We start from the raw sequence: 20,836 nt of genomic DNA, 5'->3' as shown, positions 1-20,836 counted from the left end.
TTGAGAATGTTGAATATTGGCCCCCACTCTCTTCTGGCTTGTAGAGTTTCTGCCGAGAGATCCACTGTTAGTCCGACGGGTTTCCCTTTGTGGGTAACCTGACCTTTCTCTCTGGCTGCCCTTAACATTTTTTTCCTTCATTTCAACTTTGGTGAATCTGACAATTATGTATGTGTCTTGGAGTTGCTCTTCTCGAGGAGTATCTTTGTGGCATTCTCTGTATTTCCTGAATTTGAATGTTGGCCTGCCTTGCTGGGTTGGGGAAGTTCTCCTGGATAATATCCTGCAGAGTGTTTTCCAACTTGGTTCCATTCTCCCCATCACTTTCAGGTACACCAAGCAGACGTAGATTTGGTCTTTTCACATAGTTCCATATTTCTTGGAGGCTTTGTTCGTTTCTTTTTACTCTTTTTTCTCTAAACTTCTGTTCTCGCTTCATTTCATTCATTTGATCTTCCATCACTGATACCCTTTCTCCCAGTTGATCAAATCGGCTACAGAAGCTTGTGCTTTCATCACATAGTTCTCGTGCCATGGTTTTCAGCTCAATCAGGTCATTTAAGGACTTCTCTATACTGGTTATTCTAGTTAGCCATTCATCTAATCTTCTTTCAAGGTTTTTGACTTCTTTGCATTGTGTTCTTACTTCCTCCTTTAACTCGGAGAAGTTTGATCATCTGAAGCCTTCTTCTCTCAACTCGTCAGTCGTTCTCTGTCCACCTTTGTTCCATTGCTGGCGTGGAGATGCATTCCTTTGGAGGGGGAGAGGTGCTCTGATTTTTAGAATTTTCAGCTTTTCTGCTCTGTTTTTTACCCATCTTTGTGGTTTTGTCTACCTTTGGTCTTTGATGATGGTGACCGACAGATGCGGTTTTGGTGTGGATGTCCTTTCTGTTTGTTAGTTTTCCTTCTAATAGTCAGGACCCTCAGCTGCAGGTCTGGTGGAGCTTGCTGGAGGTCCACTCCAGACCCTGTTTGCCTGGGTATCAGCAGCAGAGGCTGCAGAACAGCAAATATTTCTGAAAAGCAAATGTTGCTGCCTGATCATTCCTCTGGAAGCTTCGTCTCAGGGGGGTACCCGGCCATGTGAGGTGTCAGTCTGCCCCTACTGGGGGGTGCCTCCCAGTTAGGCTACTCGGAGGTCAGGCACCCACTTGAGGAGGCAGTCTGTCCATTCTCAAATCTCAAACTCCATGCTGGGAGAGCCACTACTCTCTTCAAAACTGTCAGACAGGGACATTTAAGTCTGCAGAGGTTTCTGATGCCTTTTTTTCCTCTTTCCCTGATTCTATAGCTAGAAGAGGGTGCTCTACTGGAACTACTTAGTCTGCTCCCCCAACCTCAGGACACAGAGCACCTAATAAATTTTATTAGAATTTTGTGAAGAATTAAAATGAAAACTCAAAAAGAATGAGAGCAGAGACTTAGCCATGCCTGGTTTTGTTTACTGTTATGTCCTCAGAAACTAGCAGAGTATACGGCACATAGACATTCAGATAGCATATGCTGAATGAATGAATTGGTGAATGAAAGCTTCTAAAGGAAAGAAACTTTTACAAGTCCTTGAAGTCACAATTCTAGTATTGTATCTGACCCTAAGTTTGATGGTATTCAATAATTTTTTAATGAAAAAACTTATAAATAATTAAATAAAAGAATAAAATCATCTCCACTAAAAAAAAAAATGTACATCTCTTTAAAAGGGAAGGCCTCTACCTCACATTTTCTTCTGACGTTTTCTTTAATCATGAAGATACACAAAATTTTAACTTATCTGCTGACTTTACCATCTTGTCATCTTAAATAACAGAGAGAGGCTCTTTAATGGAAAAGGTATTTATTTGGAAATAGAGCATTGAAATGGGAATAAGCATGTATAAACTCTATGTGTATTCCCATCGCAAAGCCCAGTTCCCAAATAAGCAACTTTTCCATTAGAGAGCTTCTCTCTGTTATTTAGATTTACACATATGGTGATATAACTGGGATCTGAAAAGTGTCGCTTGGAAAGAATCAGTGATGCTTGGAACTTGTGTGCAGTAGCCATTCGAGTCCTTTGAGCTCTCCACTTTAATAGCCAGACTTTTCCGCCCTGGTGAATCTTCTCTCAGGTTGAGCCTCCCTCCTTTTGTCAGTGGCTTTAAATGGATCTGGTTTGGGAAAAGCCACCTTAATAAAGGACCATACATTCCTCCTGGGATAATAAAAGCTTTTTTGTCTTTTCTCTTAAGTCCTTTCTGATATAAACACAAGTATCTTTTTGGATTGAGTACTTATTGTGTCCAGAATTGGTGGGTTCTTGGTCTCACTGACTTCAAGAATGAAGCTGCGGACCCTCACGGTGAGTGTTACAGTTCTTAAAGATGGTGTGTCCAGAGTTTGTTCCTTCTGATGTTCGGACGTGTTCAGAGTTTCTTCCTTCTGGTGGATTTGTGGTCTCGCTGGCTTCAGGAGTGAAGCTGCAGACCTTCATAGTGAGTGTTACAGCTCTTAAGGTGGCATGTCTGGAGTTGTTTGTTCCTCCCATCCGGAGTTGTTCATTCCTCCCTATGGGTTCATGGTCTCACTGGCCTCAGGATTGAAGCTGCAGAACTTTGCGGTGAGTGTTACAGCTCATAAAGGCAGTGCAGACCCAAAGAGTGAGCAGCAGCAAGATTTATTGCAAAGAGCAAAAGAACAAACCTGCCACAAGGGAGAAGGTGACCCCAGCGGGTTGCCACTGCTGGTTCGGGCAGCCTACTTTTATTCCCTTATCTGGCCCCACCCACATCCTGCTGATTGGTCATTTTACAGAGACTGATTGGTCTGTTTTACAGAGAGCTGATTGGTCTGTTTTGACAGGGTGCTGATTGGTGCGTTTACAATCCCTGAGCTAGACACAAAAGTTCTCCAAGTCCCCACTAGACTCAGGAGCCCAGCTGGCTTCACCTAGTGGATCCCACACTGGGGCCGCAGGCGGAGCTTCCCGCCAGTCCCACACCCTGCGCCCTGCACCGGCACTCCTCAGCCCTGCGCCCGCACTCCTCAGCCCCAGTTGATGGGACCGCGTGCTACAGAGCCAGGGGCAGCGTTCGTCAGGGAGGCTTGGCTGCGCAGGAGCCCATGGCCCCAGGGGGGAGGCTTGGACATGGCTGGCTGCAGGCCCCGAGTCCTGCCCCGTGGGGAGGCAGCTGAGGCCCCGCGAGAATTCGAGCGCAGGGCCGGCAGACCGGCACTGCTGGGGGACCGAGTGCACTCTCCGCAGCTGCTGGCCTGGGTGCTAAGCCCCTCACTGCCTGGGGCAGCCAGCCGGTGCCAGCCGGTCGCTCCAAGTGCAGGGCCCGCGGAGCTCGTGTGTGGAGCTGATGCCCACCTGGAACTCGCGCTGGCCCAGCAAGCGCCACGTGCAGCCCCAGTTCCCACCCGCGCGTCTCCCTCCACACATCCCGACAAGCAGAGGGAGCCAGCTCCGGCCTCAGCAAGCCCAGAGAGGGGCTTCCACAGTGCAGTGGTGGGCTAAAGGGCTCCTCAAGCACTGCCAGAGTGGACGCCAAGGCTGAGGAGGCGCCGAGAGTGAGGGCTGCTAGAACGTTGTCACCTCTCATTATGATTTCTACGGAATGTACATTCTGTCTGTGAAGCATATCTTATCTGATTTGATCACCAAGTTTAATATTTTATCTGAACTATATGCCTATGTTAATATCTTGTGAACATTTTTATCTTGGTTTCTTTTGATTTGGTTTGATCTCCTTGCTTGTTTATGAAAACCTGAGCATGGTGGCTCACGCCTGTAATCCCAGCACTTTGGGAGGCTGAGGTGGGCAGATCATGAGGTCAGGAGATCGAGATCATCCTGGCCAACATAGTGAAACCCAGTCTCTACTAAAAATACAAAAAAATTATCTGGGCGTGGTGGCAGGTGCCTGTAGTCCCAGCTACTTGGGAGGCTGAGGGAGGAGAATGGCATGAACCCAGGAGGCAGAGCTTGCAGTGAGCAGAGATCGCGCCACTGCATCCCAGGCTGGGCGACAGAGGGAGACTCCATTTCAAAAACAAACAAACAAACAAACATTCAAGGTAATGCTTGTAAGATGGCTAACTAAAAGCCACTATGGTGGTTGCAGCCATCTAAAACACAAGTTTAAACTCCTGACATTTCCTGATTGCATTTATAGGATTTTCTTTGCTCCTGGCAGATTATTAAGAAATGGAATGGGATTCTCAAATACTGACATGCCAGGTTTTCTGGGAGTCTAGCCAGCTACATATTAAGGTCTGTTCTTGTGTACATGTTAAACTGATAGACAAATTACATCAAGGAAAATTCAGAACTCAAATCATCATTACTGGAGAAACCTACAACTATAGAGTTAATATGCAGAGTCTTCTAATTTCTCTCTCTGTATATTTTTTTCTGCTTTTTTTCAATCTGTTGACTTTTCTACTGGTGTTCAGATAAAAATTGCTTGTAGCATTCCAGCTAAGATTTGAATATATATAGATATTCCAGATAGATAGATGATAGAGATGTCTTAAAGGGCTTTCAAATTAATGACTTTGCAGACTAAAATAGCTCCCTGGTTTCCAAAAACCTAGACACCTTTTAGAAATATAAATTTAGGTGTGCTTGATTAGCAATTGTCTATGGTGGTAGAAAATTCATTGGAAAATTAATAATCCAAAAAAGAACTAGATAAATGTTTATAAGTTAGGATCTCAGATCAAACAGGTCAAAAATCTCAAGCTCAAAGTAAAATATGGTATATGCCCAGCATAAAAATTGTGCTTTTCCTTTCACACAGAGGGCAAAAAGAAAAAGCCAAAAACTAAAAATTTAACACCTGCTAAAATTCTTTCCCATCTGCATTTTGCTAATCAAACACATCTTACTAATAAACAAAAGATAGATTTTTTATGAGTTCAAGGCTACTTGAAGACTTTGTTTTTCTTCTGCAATTCATCCAGTCCTAGTGAAAATGTAAACACTGAAAATTTAACCCTAAAATTATTTGAAAAGGAAAATAAAATGGTAAAAGGGTCTTTAAAAATCATATTGCCATACAAACTGCTTTATCCAAATTTTGATCCACAGCATTTATTAGATTATCTATCAGGGAAAATGAAGTTTAGCCATATGAACAGATTCCAATTTTGTCAGAAATATTGTCTTATACAAACTGATGAGTTGGTATTACTATCTCAGTACTAAAATTCTAAAATAAAAGATCTTCTGTGTGTGTGTGTGTGTATGTACATGTGTTTAGATTTGTTTACCTGTACGTACATCTATTATATGTTTTATCTACGTGCTATAATCTAGCATAGTTGACCAGAAACCCCTTAAAGTTAAATGAGTCCTCACATAAAATATAACATTATTAATTAAGCCAAATGTATCTTAGTTCACATGAGTTAAGTAAATCTTTAATAAATATGGTGGTTTTAAAATTATGAGTAAAATAGAAATTGAAATGTCTTAAAATAGTCAGCATATATTCTTGCCCAGGTTTACTGGTCAGATAGTTTTTATATTTGCCTTTACCAAATATTTTAAAGTGTCAGGTTTTGACAGGAAGGTTATAAAACTATAAACCCAGCCTAAAACAGGGAGATCTTTGTGTAATTTTTGATAAGTAAGATTAATTTAATATTGTTAGTTTAATGAAACAGCTGTATCTTTTGAGTTCTCAGAAAAATATCCATACATTCAAATTTTAGGTTCTTTCTTAGGTGATCATATAATATTCACAGCCTATAAATATGCTTAACAAAGAAATAACTTGAAATGATGACTAGCTTTGTCTGATATCTCAGTTCTCATAAATAATGTAGGTAAACTGTTTAAAAAATTAACTAAGTCTTTTCATGTAATTTGAAGGCTTAAAGTCATGTTAAGTTAAACAATAGATACTTATTCAACATCAGAGTCATTTCCAAGTAGGATTAAAAAATTATGTTATAGGAAAACATGTTTCTAAAAATTATAAAATAATTATTAATAAAACACTGATATGTTACAGTTAATTCAAAATTTTGCCTTCTAATTTAGTTTTCACTAAAATTTAAGGCTACTAAGGGTTAAAAACTTTAATTAATATTTAATTCTGCCTACAAAGTGTGTCCTAAAATATATAAGATGTGCTTTTAATTTAAAAAAGTATAAAAATTATTAAAATATTCTTTATTAGGAAAAATAATAATTTTGTTTAATTTGGAGGTTATTTCAAGGTTGCTTCAAAATATGCATTAAAAATAGAAACAACATAGAAAGAAACCAGTAAGTAGAAGAGAGATGTGAAAAAAGTTATGAATATGAAGAGATATTTTAGGTAAGGAAAGTTAAAAAGAAAAGAAAGTAATTTTGTATGAGAAAGAATCTCATATGGTGAATTTTTGTCCTAAAGTAAAATGACTGATTATTTAAGAAATATAGGACAAAGTAGAAAGTACAAGCTTGTCATCAATTATCTAAGTAAAGCTGTGATAAGATTCATGAAAAGAGAATTTATGAAAGGAATTTTGTGTGTGATTGACTGTAATTAAAAGGGAATTATTTGTGATAGTCTTTCTAAAGATTGAAATTTGATATTAAAAATACTCTAATATGACACTAAAAACTTGTGGTCTTCTATTTTAGAAGAAGATTTTTCTTACAATACGGATTTACTCAGTATACTTGCAAGAGGTTTTGATTTTTGATTGTGAAAACTGCTTGTCTTTGAAACACTCAGATTTAGATCTCAGGAGCTCAAGTTTTGCTTACCTCACTGCATGTGATTTGCAGGTCATCCATTATTGCCTTCTGTTTTTTCTCCCCTTGAAAAAGCATATCTTTTTGCTTGGGTGGGGTGATAACTCTTTCCTTCAACCTTTTTGTCAAATTCTATATGTTTATTTTTTTAAATTCTGTATGTTGTAACAGTCTGGCACTGAAATGTTTATATGAATATCTAGAAAAATAATATTTCCTTCACTATAACTTGATTCTATACTCTTGGCTTTTGGTGATATGTCTGAGTTGTTCCACGTAACCAGGTAACTTCTCATACTGTTACTAAGAGCCATGTATTCCCCTGCTGAAGGTACTAGTTTTCTTGTTTATGTTTCTCTATAATGTAGTGTACACTTATAATCCCAGATACACTCTTCCTATATCTGATTAAATTCAAGCACCTTTTATCAGGTTTGATTTCTAGTTTGTCAAAATGAGCTTCCCATAAAGAGGAGCAATCACACTATAGGAGGTGTTTCTGTATCTTTTAGGTAACTAGACATAGAAAATGACTTTGTTTTCTCAAAATAATTTCTGGGTTGTCTTTATTAGATTTTTTATTACTTTGGAAAACTGAGCTTTCAAAGGGTTAAAGTTTTTACATCCATATATATTTCTGTATCACTTTTGAAGTATTTTCATTATTACTCTGGTTAAATAAATAATTATTATGTAGCAATGACCTGTAATTCTGTTTTGATCAAGTGTTTTGAACCTTTTGACATTTTTGGCAGGTTTCTCCAAGAACAAAATACCAAATTAAGTCTTTCTGACCTAAAATTAACTTTGTGGTTTTGCAGTTGGACTCCTGGAAAGAGTATATATATTAAATAATTAGATAATCATTTAATATCTACATAAATATTAAATATTATTTAGTATTCATTTAATTTTCTTTATTATATTATTTAATAATATTTATATATTATTAAATATTGTTTAATATCTACATATTAAATATTATTTATATCTAGATATTAAATATTATTTTAATATCCATATCTATATATTTAATATCTACATATTAATATCTATATGTTAAATATTTAATATTAAATATTATTTACTATATAGCTATTAAATAATTAGACTTATTTAGCAAATTGTATAAAAGGCATTTGGAAATAAATGATACTAGATCTTTTTTCAGTTACATCTATGGGTATGTTATTGATATAAATTTCTAAAATGAATATAAATTTATAAAAATCTAATGTTATCAATCATAATTTTGATTATATTAAATCTTTTCTATGGTTATATTTTTATGTTGCTACTGTGAGTACTCTAAAGATTATATGAAATTTATAAAGTTTGATGATATTAATGCGACACTGTCAGTAATGATTCTGGTTGTTACAAGCTGCAGGTAATAGAAATAATTAAATTTCCTTGTCAATTGGGAAAGTTCATCAGATTTTAACCATGGCTGTCTTAACTTTTTGTCATCCACAATTATTAAGTTCTTCTTTAAAAGAATTTGCAATCAGCTGTAGTCCAAAATTACTTTTCATGGGAAAACTCTAACAAACACTTTTGAACACAAATTTCTTATAAGATTAAGATGAATAGGCTAAATATAAAGATCCAAAACTCTAATAAAGAAACCATTGGGTTTATAAAACTGTTAATTAAGATAAAGCAAGCAAATATTAATCACATAATATTAAATAATTAATAAAGATTATTTTTATGACTTTTATTTAAAACAGTGTTAGTCCTTTACTTAAATGTTTTGTTTTCTAGATTTAAGAAAATTTTCTCTCATAAGCTATCTATAGTTTTACAACAATTTGGTCAAGTATACTTTCATGAGTGAGGTATGGGTTGGTTGCCCTCTCTGCTTAGGCTGGGAACTCTCCAGGGCAAAGCCCAGAGACTCCAAGGGTCATTAGTTCTCACCCTACCCTGAAAGTGATCCTCAGTGGGTCAGAAGCCAAAGTCAGTCCCCTTTTTCTGTGTGCTTTGGGAATACTGGACCTAGGGAAGAACAGAAATTAATCATCCCTGAATTTTTGCTTAATCCTCCTGTCAGTCCTTCAAGGTGCTTACTATTTTCTCCTTTGGTCAACTGAAAAAGCCACATGAAGGGCCAGGAATCAAATGTGCAACAGTCTTTTTAAAAAACCTATGTCCATTATTTCTACATTGAGATACCTCCTTCCAAGGCTTATAGAGAAAGCTTCAGGAAAGGAAACACTCTACCAAGGCTCCCCACTCCTATGACTGTTCTCACTATTACCAACATTCTACTCCTCTCAAAGTAGTTGGTTCTCAAACCCAGTCCTACAAATGCCTCTCACATTCACCCCCTTGATTTCATGTATTCGCTCAGCAAACATTGAACAGGCTTTCTGCTTAGTGCTGAAAATACAGCAATGAACAAGACAGACAGGGCCCTGTTGTCTTGCAGTTTACAATCTGGTAGGAAAAAGAACAAAGTAAATAGGCCTTTGTCATTTTCCCTTTACCCTATCACTTAATGATAGACTTTTAATTCATCACTCAATTCTCAGCTCTGCCCCTTCAACTGCCAACTGATCTTTTAAAAATACCATACTAACTGTGGGCTATTCTTGCTTAAATCCTTTACTGATCATTCAGACCTAAAAGACTCTATGGTAAGTTCCTTAAGTGTAACAGTCAAGGTTCTCCAGAAGCTGCCCTTATCCTTCAGCCATTACCTGCTATTTCTCCCCCAATCATAAACACCCCAGTTCAATTGGATGACTCCTTATCCTCCCAATATGCCACCTCCAATATTTCCAAACAGTTTGACTTACTTGCCAACATTTTTTTTAAATGAGAGATCTCTATGTGAACAGAAATTTGTATCTCTGCCTCATCTGTCAACACTGTCCACATTTCACTGTGGCAACAATTGGCTGAAGCCAAAGAGTGACTGCCTATTCTAGATTGGGTGTGGATTTTCTGAAGTGCCAGGTTCCCTCCTGATCTGGGTCCTTTCATCATTTATGTTGTCTGCCACATAGGCGTTTGTGCCAGTGATCCCTATACTGCACTACCTTTTAAGTAGAACAAGGATGAGACAGCATGTGTTGTATAATGTTAACAACATAGATATGTGTCAAAACCAACAGATTTCGAATCATGGAGAGGTTTCCTCGGGCAAAAACTTTCCCATGAGGATTATCTTTGGCAGACCAAAGACCAATAACCCAGAGACTACTGAGTTTGAAGTAAGCTTTAATATGACACGACTGTGCTTTATACCCCCATCCAGAAAATAGCATAATAGGTCAAAGGGCTCCTTAAAAAGAGACAAGTTTTTAAAGCATAATTTTATGAACAAAAGTAGAGACATTTTCTTTTTATCCCTACCTGATTCCTTCAAAATTCAGAAATTATTTATGAGTATTCTTATTTTTATTTATATAAGCTCAGTAAAAATCTGCCTTATAAGCAGGATACAATTGGAAATACTGTTTATATGATCAAAGCTTTGACTAAAAGTCAAATTCCTGGCTTCAAAAGATCCTAGACATACAATGAATGAATAAAAATTGTCACTTCCTAGCAGGTCCCAGAACTTAAGACAATTGAACTAGATCTTGAATTCTCTTGATTTCCTCTAATATTTGGCTACAACTCTCCAACTCAAAACAAAATCTGCCCTGTTTCTAAAGCCCCATGAGCTGAAACTAATAGATTGTAAAAAATAAACCTCATGCATGATATATGGACCACATAAAAAGTTTATAAAGCTGCCTGATGTCATGACCTCAGACATTAAAATTACAAACCAACAGTTAATGTTTTCATGCTGTAGACAGCTTTCCCAAGATGATGGAACAAGACTTTATATTATAATGAGACTTTTACCTCCCTTAATGCTACCTTTTTACTTGCAGAATAATGGTGTAATTTAAATTTCACAGTTAATAGCTTCTTCTGGTAATTTAAACTTAAAAAAAAATCCTTTAGTATCCATTACTTATATAAGAAAATGGTCATGCTATTGCTAATACCACTTTGCTATACTTGAATAATTTCCTAGGGAATGTTGAGACCCAGAAACACAAAATAAGTAAACAGGCCACATGGTTACAATAGATCTCACCTAATTCCTTTTGGTCATTGGAATAATTCAATTGCTTGTCTTTAAGCCTAGGTTCATGGCTCAAAGCCATTATGTAAACTGGAATTGTCATATTACTGTTAATTTTACTTTATATTTTTCCTTTTAAAACTTTGTGTCTATCACTTGTTAAGGTTTGGCATATGCACAAGTCCTAAAAAAATAATGCTGGACCAGCATTTTAAGATGATAGCTAAAGACACTGCAACAGACAAAATTGAACTTAATATGGACTCCAGTCACTTCCTTCAAACTTCCTTTGTCACTCAAATGTGACTGAAAGGGTTTTGACACTGATTCCTAATCATCAATCACTCCCTGTGATATGGGACAAGACCAGCAACTGAGATAGATCCATCCCAACATGAGGGCACATCAAAGCCTATCTATAGGATTATTCATCAGTGATGCTTTTGGAGAAAGATCTTGATCAAAAGGGGGAACTGTGAAAGTTGGCAAAATCAAGATGGTGTCAATAATATTAAGAAAACCCTGGGCCAGGCACGGTGGCTCACGCCTATAATCCCAGCACTTTGGGAGGCCGAGGCAGGAGGATCACGAGGTCAGGAGATCGAGACCCTCCTGGCTAACACAGTGAAACCCCATCTCTACTAAAAATACAAAAAAATTAGCCAGGTGTGGTGTCTGGCACCTGTAGTCCCAGCTACTCAGGAGGGAGGCTAAGGCAGGAGAATGGCGTGAACCCAGGAGGCAGAGCTTGCAGTGAGCCGATATCGCACCACTGCACTCCAGCCTAGGCAACAGAGCGAGACTCAGTCTCAAAAACAAAAACAAAAACAAAAACAAAAACCCTAAAAAATAGAATTAAGGGAGGCCATGAAGAGAGGGTTCTCACATTTGTATGCCTGATAATGAAAAAGACTCCACAAAACCACAACCTTGCACAAAGGCCATCCGAACCTTACACAAAGAAAATGCTTCTGCAAGTTTATCTGTTCAGTAACTGCACGTCTAACCTTGAACTGGCATTACTTACCCTTGTTATTGATTTTTGCAGCCAAAGATAATTATTTAAAAACAATTATCTAATTCTCCTCATTAATTTCTTTTAAAAACTTTTGTCTTCCTTTACCTCCTTGGATAGGCACATAGTGTACTACAGCATGCATATCCCTATTCTAATACTCTATTCCCAAATGAACATCTTTTCTCTTAGGAAACCTCTCTCTGTTATTTAGGTTGACAGCCCTAATATAGCCAAATGACTACATTCCCAGTTTGGCTGGCAAACAGAGTACTATGGAAGCCCCCGGCTTCAAACTAATGAATAGAGACTTTCTCACTGATGCTTCCAAATGGTGCATGGAAGGTTTAAATTTTCATCTGTTACTGTCACTCATGATGCAAATGTCACTGCAGGTAGGCTTCTGACTTTTCACTTGCCAAGGAAAGTATCTTTGCAGAGTCCAGGAAGAGATGGATGTGTTTTCAAGCAAGTCTCCTGTGTTCACTTGTCAGATTAATGAACAAAGCAGATATTTCAACTAACAAAAGAGTGGGCATCCTTCTCTGAAGCAAGGACCACAATCCATCAGTCTAATGCTTCTGCCAGGGCTCAGGGAGAGGCATCCTCCTGTTCTTATTTACTTGGCCTCAGCATCGATCCAGGTGCTTTCTATTGGATAGAAATCATTCAATCATAATGCCCTTTAGAGTCAGCCTTAAGTTCCCTGTACTTTAACTCCCAATTTGTATGAAAAGCTTATCCGGATATGACATTTCTTATAAAAGCATTGACATTTAGTTTTTCTGCTCTTCAAATTTTTTTTTCTTGAAACCTTGGCAGACACTAATTGCACTTCTGATCTATTTTCAGAAAACTGAAATAGAGAGCTATGCTCTTATTTGATGCCCATGCTTTGTAGAGGCCCTTCTCTACCTTTTCTTCCTGGTAGATTTATGGTGCTTGACTCACATTCATTCCATGTACATGATCTACTTGATGCAAAAAGCAACCCTACCTTCATTTTTACCCACAGCACACCTTGTACCTATCTCTGTCCTAGCACTTGACACTTGGAGCATATAATTCTCCCACACAAGTATGATCTTCTTGAGAACAAAAACTGACTTATTTATCTCTGTATGCTTGATAACAGTAGATGCTCAATAAAATGTTTGCTGATTAGTGTGATGAATGGATAAAGAGATAGATGGGCAGAAGGAAGGAAAACTGCATGTATCAGAGTTAAATCGCTCTCAGCATGAAGACAGAGGAGGAGAAATCTGATTTTCCCCAGGCCCCAGAGAAGCAAAATTAATGAAACATTTATCTAATTCTCAATATAGCTGATTAGTGATGCAATGCAGGGGTTACCTACTAATTAGTCTTCTAGAAACACTCCTTATAAGTAGAAATTCTGAAAACCTTTTGACTAGTTGTAACTAGTTGATAATCACAGTACCATCTTTCTCAGCCAGGAATAATCAGGGTGGCACATAAGGTGAGATGGGGAGGTAATTGATTGACTTTCTTCCCACTCAGTCTGAGTTGGAATAAACTCAGTTGGGGAGACATATATTGGCATATATGATAAGTGAAAACTGATTCAGAGATTTCCCAGAAATCAGGATAACTAGGAAGCCTTTTTTTAAAATTTGAGGGATTGCCTTTTGGCCTCTCTGCTTCCAATAAATTCTAAGCTATAAAATGAAACTTTTTACTTCCATATGTTCATCTGAATTTATTTTCTTTTTCCCTTATAAATGATAATAATGATTTTTTACTCATAATTTTTACCTAAAAACTGAGTTTCAGCTAGTCTCAAAAAGGCTTTTGCTGAAAATATATGAAAAACCACCCAAAAGAGCAACCTCACAAATAGGAAAATTGACGAACCTTCTTATGGTTGGAACTGAGAGAGGCCAGGAAGGTCCCATGCCAGCCTCACCACCTACCACATGTCAAAATGTTTACATTTGCACATGGAAGTGTATACGTTTCCATATTACATTTTTCAAGCTTTTGGAGGCCCTTCATGGGAGTGATAACACTTGCTAGTGTCAAATAGTCTTCGAATTGAGTTTGCCAGGTATGTGACACATGGGCTGTCATGCCATCTTCATTCTCCCTCCTTCTCCTACAGGCTGGTCTTGGCATTCAAAGCCTCAGATTCCTCAGGACAGATTTCCAGGCAGCTGTCACCAAGGGATTGAAATTGGCCTGCAAAATGATACCTGTTTTCTCTCCCAGCTCTAAGGAGACTTACTGACAGCTGGCAAATATCAAGAAATTCACCTATCTTGATCTCAATATAAGGTGATGTAAGTGATCATGGAAAAAATCCCTGTGGTAATTCTGTGATTATCAGTAATCAAAATGTTAGAATGACTCTAAAGGAAAAGATAGTAATCTGGATGGCTCAACACTTGAGGGAAATGAGTGACATAAGGTTTTTTTTTTAAATGTATAAGGAAGACTCCATCTTCATCCTAATTGACTTTGTGTATAATTACCCCATATCCATTTTGAATATTGTCAAGCAGGACCCCAAGAGAAAGAAAGAAAGATAGGCGTTTGGTTTTCCCTCAGAAAGTGTTCAGTCTGAGGGAGAGTTATGTTGTTGAGCTAAGGAAGCATACAGAATCATCAAGCAATTGAGTGAGAGTACAAACCCAGGACAGAGAAATCACAATTTTGTCTGTCAGATAAGCTGGGAAATAACACGGTATAGTATAGTCACTTAACTGTTTTAGTTCGGTGTTTCCCAAATCTCACTTATTCTTAAACCATCTTTACAGTTTTTTAGCCATTTCCACATGCTACTGGTATAATTATTTAAATGATATTTAAAAGTCAACTTGTTGACTTTTAAATAATCTTTTTATTTTAGAGTATTTTTTTGTCTTAAAGAAAAATTGTGAAGATAGTACAGAGAGTTCCTACATACCTCACACTCAGTTTTTCTTATTATTAACATCTGGTGTCAGGAGAGTGCCTTTACCATGATTAATGACTCAAGACTGATACATTATTATTAACTAAAGGCCATAGTTTACTTATAATTCCTTAGTTTTTTATTTAACTAATAAAAACATTACTTTTGCCATTACTTTTAATGGCAAAAACCACAATTACTTTTGCACCAACTAGTATTTTATACCCTTTTTATCTTCTAGGATCCCATCCAGAATACACATTACATTTAGTCATCATGTCTGCCTAGGATCCTCTTAGCTGTGACTAAGTCTTTCTTTGTTTTTGATGACCTTGACAGTTTGGGAGAGTATGGGTCAGGTATTTTGTAGAGTGTTTCTTAACTGGAATTTGTCTAATGTTTTTCTCATGATTAGACGGGGTTATAAGTTTTGTGAGGAAGACTACCGTGGTAAAGTTCCCTTCTCGTCACAGCCTATCAGGATTACACACTGTCTAGATGAGTTATCTCTGTTGATGTTAGCTTATTTATTTTTCACTTCAACCTCACTTCAGAAGTCAGGATCAGATCATAGTTTAGATGTGCTGTTTGTATTTTCTAATACATTTTTCACAGTCTTTTATCTTTGTGTTTCAGTTTAGGCAATTTCTGTCAACCAATCTTGAAGTTCACTGATTCTTTTCTCAGCTGTGTCAAGTCCACTGATGAGATCACAGAAGCTATCATCCCTGTTCTCTACTTTTATTTCCAGTATTTTCATTTGACATCTTCCTGCAGTTTCCATCTCTCCACTGAATTATCCACCTGTTCATCCATATTGTCCAACTTTTCCACTAGAGCTTTTAACATATCAGTCATGGTCATGTGAAATTGTGGTCAGATAGCTCCAATATCTGGGTCATATCTGAGTATGTCTTTATTTATTGCTTTGCCCATTGACAGTGTAACATATGTTGCTTACTTCTGTGTGTGTTTTGTAATTGTACTGAAAGTTTAACATTGTGGGTAGGACAGCAGAGACTGAAGTAAATAGCATTCCTGCCTGGAAATGGGTATAGCTCTTCAGCTAGGCTTTTAGTGTATGGGAATGCAGGGAAAGAGTGGAGTCAATATAGGTAAGAGTTGAGCTGGATTTGAATTTAGCTGTTGTGATGATACCTTCAGTGCCTCACTGGCTTCCATTTCCTCTACTGTCACCCTGTGCTTAGGGGTTGGTTTTCTGGAAGGCTTCTCACCACGTTCCTGCTCTACTCTCAGCTCTAGGTTTTCCCTGTGCTCTTGCCCTTCAGAGAGGCTTTCTCTGCAAGATTTTGGCCCTCCCCAGTCAAAGACAGCTATTGCTTGTTAGGTGGTGCTTGCTAGCCTGCTGATGGTGGGCAGCAGGATTTTCTGTTGCCCTGATTCAGCCTCGTATCACTGCATCTCAGGGCTCTCACAATGATCCTTCTCCCTCAGTGGTAGAAAATCTCTTGTGGTCTGGCCCAGTAGGTTTTGTGCCCCTACCAAGATGTACAGAACATTTTCCTTTCACGAGCTACAGTGGGTCCTGACCTGCGACCTGGGTGTGGTAGGGTTTGCTGTTCTTCCCAGTGACATAGGCATTTTTTCCCAGAGGGAGAAGCATCCAAATGGAATGTCTTTCTCCCAGGTTGTGATCTCTCCCTTTCTCCAGGCCTGAACCACAAGGGAAACTTTCTCTCTTTTCCCACCTGCCCCCAGTCTTTCTTGTGAACACCCAGTGGAGAGTTGCAAATAGCCTGCACGCAGATACAAATTCCCCTTCTGTTATCAGTTCCCAGGGCTTCTATATTCTCATACTTTTCCACACTCCACTTTTAGCAACTCTTCTTTAAATTTTAGCTGAACTCTTCCTAAAACTTGCTTGGAAGCCCCATCTTTCATCTGTGATCTTTCAGGTGAGTCAGAATACGTGGCTTATATTTCCCTCCATAGAAGTACCTATTTTCCTTCAACTTTGGGGTAGTTGATAGACCTGTGACCTCAGCTCTCTAATGCATTCAGGAAACTGTTTCATTTTGCAGAATACCTTGCTATTTCTGGCTGTTAGAGTGTAAGCAATGCTTTTCTCAGTTTTATATCCTATGCAAAAGCCAGAAGTACCTGTTACATTTTCAAATAAACATAAAATAACTTTTCAATGTTCATCCTCATCTACCTGGAATTATCTAGTTTACTACCATATTATGCATATCAGACTTTGGGAGATTTTCCTGTACTAAAAGAAAAATGGACTGGATATCAAGAACCGTGGAGTGTACCCCTGCTGTACCACTAACTAGGTGTGTAGCCTGTGGAAAGTTATTTATACATTTTGGATTTCAGTTTTCTCATCTGCAAAATGAAGGTGTCACATCTCATTGATCCTGAAGATTCCTTTCTAGCTCTAACTTTGATTATATTTCATATTTTTAGAAGAAAAACATATTTTCACATGCTTTTAATTGTGTGTACATTCTTTACTGAACAGAGAGCTGAAATTAGAACTTAGACAAATGTTCCCTGTAATTTAAGTACTTCCTGGCAGCAAGTTACATGCTTGATAAATTCACTGAATGGTAAATGTTACTTTAGGAAGTGAGAATAGTAAACAGCTGACAAAGAAGGCCTGTGTTTACTGGCTGAATAGTTCATTAATTTCAATAATTGATTTAATTATTGGCAAAATATAAATCTAGATCAGCTGTGACTCCACACATAGGAAAAAAATGAGATTTTCTGTAAATAATAGCCATAGAATTGCACCTCAGATTTCCAAAAGAAGTTCAGTTTATAACTCACATGAAAACCAAATTTTACAGGATCTACATATTTTATAAAATATATCTATGTGTTCACTTTATTATTTACTTTTTACATTAAAGGGAGTATCCAACTAAATACTACATGTATTTAAGTGTTAATGTTAAGGTTTATCTGTTTTTAAGATTTCAATTTGTCTTGATTTAAAGCATAAATAAAAATTACTTGTTGAATTGTTTTACAGTAGAAAAGCACAGGATTTAATATAAATTTTAATAGTGAAAAATACATGCAAGCATATTTATTTTTGGCTTGTCATCTCTCTGCTTGTCCCCAGAAGAGATATTCATTTTTTAACCTATTTGTTTATTCTTGTTCTCTAACTTTATTTGATAAATTTGACATGGAATTTGTGAAAATGTCAAATATTACATTAGAAATATTGCATTTATGTTGGTAAAATATTTAAACTGACCATAGCATTGCCCTATCATACTGGCCATTTCCCGATTATTGTGAAAGAGCGGTGCTTCTGATTGATCAGCAGTGTTGTTCTAGGTGAAATATGGGATTCAGAGCCTTTGGTTCCCAAAAGCAGTGTCAGACTCCAGGTGACCTTTCAGGTACGTTGTGCCCAAACCTCTACTCCTCTCCTCTGCAGTGTTGGGTCAAACTCAAGAAATTTCTCCTGTAATTCATCTTTTTGTCCTTTGAATTAACTTATTATGATTAAATTTGTTGACTGAACATCATGCACAAATGTCACATGTGATGATGTAGTAAGGCATACACAAATATAAGTAAGGCAATTTTTGCTTTTAATATGCTTATAATTTTAGGAAAAACGTAAGTAAATATCCAACGCTGTGAGGATGAGCATCAAACCTGATAATCAAACAAGCTCTATAGTTTCAAACATGGTACCATACATTTTTGCAGTGCTTTATAGCAATGATTGTGAAATCTGATTGTCAGGATTATTTGAGGAACCTACTAAATTAGAATCTCCAGGTTTGGGCCTAGGATTTGAATATTTAGAAAACACAACAGTGATTCTGATAACCATCCAGGTTTGGCAGCCACATCTTTTGAGTTTAGCAAAGTGAAGAAGAGTTTCTTTAACCTATTTTTTTTCTGGTAAGATAACCATAATTTTATGGAGGGATGTACTTTAACTAATGCATGGATACAGAAGGAAGGTGAACCATGGTAGTATCAGAGCTTTAAGGAAGAAGAAACTGCTCAGCATTAGCATGGATAAATGTGTTGATTGCATTATTCCTTGTCACTATGAGTGTACCAAGTAACCCTGGCACTCTCCTGATCATCAAGATGTATTTAGGATGGTCCAAATACTGCGAGGTGAAGGTTCTTGGTCACGGGTTTTGCTGTGATCTCTTTTCCTCATAGTGATGCGAAAGAAGCTATTGTGCTATAATCATGGGCAAAGGCAGCCTATGGACAATCAAATGATTGATAATGTTGAGTTTCAGCAAATCACCAAGAATTAGTAATAGCGTTGAAGGGCTTCCTGTGTATGAGAGAATGCTCTAAATCTCTTCCTACCTGTGCTCTTATCAGTTATGTGAACTAAAAATTCACTCTGTTATCTAACCTAGTTTGAATTAAATTTCATCCTACTTTCAACCTACACTAACTAATGAATACGCTCATCAAACATTTATTGAGTACCAATTATGTGTTATGCACTTTCTCAGCACTTGGGGCATATAAACAAACATAACTGAGAACCTGCTTGCATTTTGTTGACTAGATGCTCACAGCTATATCACAAGTTACTAATAACTGGATATAGTTGCTTCTTTGGGGATGGGGCTTCTACAGTGTTTGTACCTGACCAGCAAGTCTAGTCATCTGATTAATGTGATCATTTATTCAGTAATGATTTATGAGAGCTTTGGGAGCTAATCATCTGAGTTAATCCACATTAATGTATCTTTTAGGTAATATGCTTCTTTTCCCAAATAATAAACTATTGCAACATCGTTCAAATGTCTCTGCTTCCAGGAGGAATTTAGAGCCAGGGTGGAGTTTTCCATATTTCAGTTTCCATCAGAAGACTGCCTGCTATATGCGTAAAAGGACAGATCTTATTTTTCACCCTTAATCACGATTTCGACTTACCAAGCTTGCCAAAAACTTTAGTTTGAAGTGGATGAACGTTGTGCGGAACTCTGTTTTTTTCTCATAGTCTACTATTTCCTTTGGGCCCCCATTTGCTCAACTTCCACTCCATTCTATTAGAACATCCTCTAAGGAAAGGATTGTACATATGTGTTGCCCGATGGAAAGACTTCAGCCAGGATCTCTTTTGCTTGGTCAGCATTTGAATGAAGTCCAATCCAGCTCACAATCCTGCACGCCCCAGCTGTGAGGGCTTTGCACTTTTACATTTCCTGCTTGTCTCCTCAGGTGTTTGGCTTTCTCCTGCCCCAAACTGATGTTCTAATAGTAGTTACTCATACTTTCGGGAGAATTTTGCTCCATGTGTTTCCTGTCCGAAATATTCGTACTATCTTATTTCTTCTTGGAATACTAATGGCAAGCAGGTAAAAGAGACTTGGAAGGGAAAAAAAGCATCTGGCTCAACCTGTGTGTTTCAACACGGCTTCCATTTAACCCTGTCATCCCCTAAAGCTATTGGATTTTTAAAAATTAACTTATTTAAATCACTTTGTTTCCTGTTTTATCTATTTTCTGTTTTTGATATTAGTTTCTGTCAATGTAGATTACTTAGTAAACTCTCAAGAGACAGTTGGCGTTATGTAGTTGGTTCAAGACTTGGCAAGAGTACACAGTCACTAATGAACTTTTTGATATTAAATATTTTAACAATTATGTTCCTTGGACTATTAATACTAAAGAAAAATATTTTTAATTCAAAACCCCTTGTGAAGAGCATAACTCTTGAAAACTAAAGACTTTGAAGTGCTCCTGTTCCTGTTGGTTGTATCTAACTATACTTTCCGTGTTATTAATTAAAACAGAAATTCTATTTTTTTGAGACAGAGTCTCACTGTGTCACCTAGGCTGGAGTGCCATGGTGCGATCTCAATTCATTGCAACCTCTGCCTCCCAGATTCAAGTGATTCTCCTGCCTCAGCCTCCCAAGTAGCTGGGATTACAGGTGTCCACTACCATACCTGGCTAATTTTTGTATTTTTAGTAGAGATGGGGTTTCATCATGTTGGTCAGGCTGGTCATGAACTCCTGACCTCAAGTGATCTGCCTTCCTCAGTCTCCCGATGTGCTGGGATTACAGGTGTGAGCCACCACATGTGGCCAAAACAGAAACTCTTGGTA

The sequence above is a fragment of the Pan troglodytes genome, chromosome 3 (assembly GCF_028858775.2).
Source record: "Pan troglodytes isolate AG18354 chromosome 3, NHGRI_mPanTro3-v2.0_pri, whole genome shotgun sequence".
Classification (NCBI taxonomy): Eukaryota; Metazoa; Chordata; class Mammalia; order Primates; family Hominidae; genus Pan; species Pan troglodytes.
The sequence above is the reverse complement of the archived record's forward strand: the minus strand, read 5'-3'. Positions refer to the sequence as shown.